Raw genomic sequence first — 3,719 nt, 5'->3', positions numbered from 1 at the left:
AGTTTGTAATGTAAATCATAGTTTCAAATAGCATCATTTTTGGTGACCTGACTATTGAATTCCATACTCTCAAAGAAGCAAGAATTTTTTTGGACCGTTTGTTTCATTTAGCTTTTGCTTATGACTTAACTCTCCATAGAGATCAAGGAAAGGAAGATCACCTTTTAATAGTTTGCTAAAAAAAAAATGAAATGGTTCGTAGAACTGTTACGTGGTCCTTCTGTCCCACTGCAAACACTGACCTGACCTCAAGTGGCAGTCATCTGTGGTTCTCAGTTAGGAGGTCTGACTAATAAGTTAACTCTGGCCCAGATCTTTGACACCATAAGATATCAGACTTGCCCTGATGTACAGTGCCAGGTCATGCTGGTCAGTTGGTGTTTGGGTTCTTGAATGGCAGAGCCTGTGTGATGATTTGGGGCAGTGCCATGTGTCTGGAGGCTATTCATTCTCGAAGGTGACATTCCCAGTGAGGGTTTTCCAGCTTTTGGGTATGGATACCCTAGTAGTTACCAATGCCGCTGGAGGGCGCAACCCTAAGTTTAAGGTTGAAGTTATGCTGATATGTGATCACATCAACCTACCCAGTTTCAATGGTCAGAACCCTCTGAGAGAGCCTGGTGATGAAAGTTTGGAACTCCTTTTCCTGCCATGTCTGGTGCCAGTGACCAGAATATGAGGCTAATGTCTCACCATACCTGGAAACAAATGGGGAAGCAGTGAGAGCTCCAGAAAGGCACCTTTGTGATGGCCTGGGCCCACCTTTGAGACTGAGCGCAGATGCTGTTGGCTTGAACACAGCACCAGAAGTGGTCATGGCAAGGCACTGCGGACTCCAAGTCTTTGGGTTCTCCCTCATCACTAATAAGGTTGTCATGGGTTTTGAAACCCTGGAGAAGGCCAAATAGGAGGAAGTACTCGAGGCCAGGAAATAAGCTGCCTGACCATGCCAATGAACCATCCCTGGAGTGGTCTTGTCTCTCCATTATGGGATCCAAGTAACTGCTACGTAGTTTGGTCGCTTGCTGGGGTCGTGCACCTCTGCCCTAGGGAGCAGAAGAAAGGAGAATAAGATCCCTGTCTTCTCTTTCCTCATTTCTTCTACAAGACTTTTCTGGTGCTGGCTCCTCTTGAGAAGTTGTTTTCTTAAAAACACTGACCACCTCTCATCTTCCTCAAAAGCTGGAGCCCAAGGCCTAGCATGCATCTGTGGATATGCCCGAATTTGACTTGAGCCATTGAATTTGGCAGAGGAGCTGCTGAGCTGCTGCTAGTTTTTTGAGATGATTCTCTCAGGTTCCTAGGGGCTCAGTTCTGCCTTCCCCAAAGCACTGGCGATCACAAGAGCCAGTCCAGTAGTTCTTAGCTTTAATACTATTGTATTTTGAGAATAAAGAGAAAGATGAAATTAGGGAAAAAAGTATTATGTGGTTGATCTTTTTCACAAGTAAAATGAGATCTACAAATTATTTGCTTAATTTTTATGATATACATAGTATTGCTATACAGAATCTGTGCAGTCTTTTGAAACTTCAAGTTTTAGGAAATACAATAGGCAGGCAAGTTTTCCTTTTTAAACTCGTGGAAAATAATAGTATGTTCAAATTTTAGGATTGATGTAATAGGGAGATTACCCTTCTCAAGTCCAATTATAAGGAATTGTTATGCTAGAAAAAATATACCCCATGTTGTCTTTATGTGTGCAAGAGCAGCATGTTTTAGTAGGTCAAATAAAGGAGTTGGCCTCTTAAGATGACTTGAATTAGCAGGTGATACTGTAGATAAGAATGTGTGAAGTTAGTTTAGGTATTCACAAACAAGATCAGAGAGTTGTAAATATAATCGTTAAAGGTAAGGTTTCTTTAGAAAGATAGGAAATACACTATGTTACTTTACTGTAGCAAAGTTATTTGAGGCAGTTCTTTTCAAATGGCTCTATCATTGTGAAGGATGCTTATGCTTTTCAAAATCAAAGCTGTATTTTAAGTATAAAGTATCCTATTGCATCAGGGTTTCTGTGTATCAGAAAAACTTAAAAGTTTTATTATGCTGATTATGCATTAATATTCAAGTTAGAAAACCAGTTAAGAATAGAAAAGTTGGTCCTTAATATGTGCTCTGTATGAAAATATTTCCTGATAAAGGCTGTCCAGGATAAGGACAGCGCCTCTGCCTTAGATAGCAGAAGAAAGGAGAACAGGATCCCTGTTTTCACTTTTCTCATTTCTCCTACCAGACTCTTCTGGTGCTGGCTCTTCTTGAGAAGTTGTTTTCTTAAAAGCAGTGACCACCTCTCATCTTCCCCAGTAGGGGAAGAGGTCCCTTCTTGAGGGGAGAGGTGATAATTTCTTGGGTCACAATATGAGAAGTAGGTTTCTGCCTGGGAAGTTGTATTCTGAAATAGTTTGTGTTTTAGTAAAGCATCAATAGATTTCATGTTATGTAAGAAGGTACTTGAAGAAAGGTCGGCTCTTTGTCCTTAGTTTTGCTTTTATCCACTTTTACTTTTCACCTTCTGTTAGCCAGGCCATTTATACTTGTTCATCAGTGTTTCTTGTGTGGCTTTATTAGGTGTGTATTAACTTTTTTAAAAAAAATTATGTATACATGAGCTGGGGTACAGGCCAGAGGTGTGTGTGTGTTGGTGGGGGGGTGTGAGAAGATTCACCAGAGACAGAGTTGGGAACAGAACAGGCAGATTGACCGAAGTACACTGCTGAGGGGAGCTGTGGGTGAGTCAGGAGAGGTCTGCTGCGCCATGTGGGTAGCTCCCTGGCCGGAGATCGAACTCATGCTGCAGAGGCTGTGGATAGCTTCAAAGGTTGTGTCTTAACCCCTTGTGCCACCAGGGAGACCCTGTATGAACTTTTAAAATAACAATTTATGATCTTTTTTTTTTTTTTTTTTTTTTTTGCAAGAGAGTGATTAAAGGTTTGTCCAAGGCTTGTCCTTTTTTTAATCATCAGCAAAGTTTCTTCTCAATTTATGATAAGTACTCAGAAAAACTGGAGAAAGGTTTTTTCTAGTACGACTCTCATTTGTTTTGTCATTCCATTTATTGTAGCTTATCTGTACTAGTTGAATTATGTATTTTTCTTTTGTTTATCATGACTGTTGATTTTTTGTTCTTGTATCTGATACTGTCATGAATGCCTGTATGCCACTTAGACCTTCTTTGTAGAAGATTCTAAATACATAAAAATTACTTTCTCTTATTTGATGTTTTCCCCTAAGCATTCTACTTCTACCATAAGTATTAAGGTAAAAGCATTCAATATTAAGTAACTTTTAAAAAATCATTTAGATCAAAGTGAGTTTTACTAATATACAATTTTGTGATAGCCCTTAAGTTGACTGGCAGCGTCCTCGATTTTCCAACTCATGGCCAGAACTATAATTATAACCAAGTAATATTCATTTTCCTAGTCAGAGGGTCACATCCATTGGAATAGTGATCTGTGGTGTTAATGTCATACATTTAGAACACCTCATACACAGTGTAACTTCAGTGCTGTATCCTTTGAAAGCATGTTGTCCTGCAATGGGATATAGCAACCAGACAGGGCATGTGGAGTAGTGGTTTGAATTTTTACTCTGCCACTTACTAGCTGACTTTGGCAAGGTGATTTTTATCATCATTTCCTCACTGATAAGGATGATACATGCCTTGGAAGGTGGGTGTGAAAATTAACAACCTATATAAAGCATCTTGTTCCGGC

General features: G+C 39.8%; 1 pseudogene; it reads left to right on the top strand.

The window, feature by feature from the left end:
• Nucleotides 1-246: 246 nt before the first annotated feature.
• LOC119239527 (purine nucleoside phosphorylase-like) lies at nucleotides 247-2,747 on the top strand (annotated as a pseudogene).
• The last annotated feature ends 972 nt before the right edge of the window (nucleotides 2,748-3,719 follow it).

Source organism: Talpa occidentalis, unplaced genomic scaffold (genome assembly GCF_014898055.3).
Source record: "Talpa occidentalis isolate TD23 unplaced genomic scaffold, MPIMG_talOcc4v2.1 talOcc4.11, whole genome shotgun sequence".
Classification (NCBI taxonomy): Eukaryota; Metazoa; Chordata; class Mammalia; order Eulipotyphla; family Talpidae; genus Talpa; species Talpa occidentalis.
The sequence above is the reverse complement of the archived record's forward strand: the minus strand, read 5'-3'. Positions and strand labels throughout refer to the sequence as shown.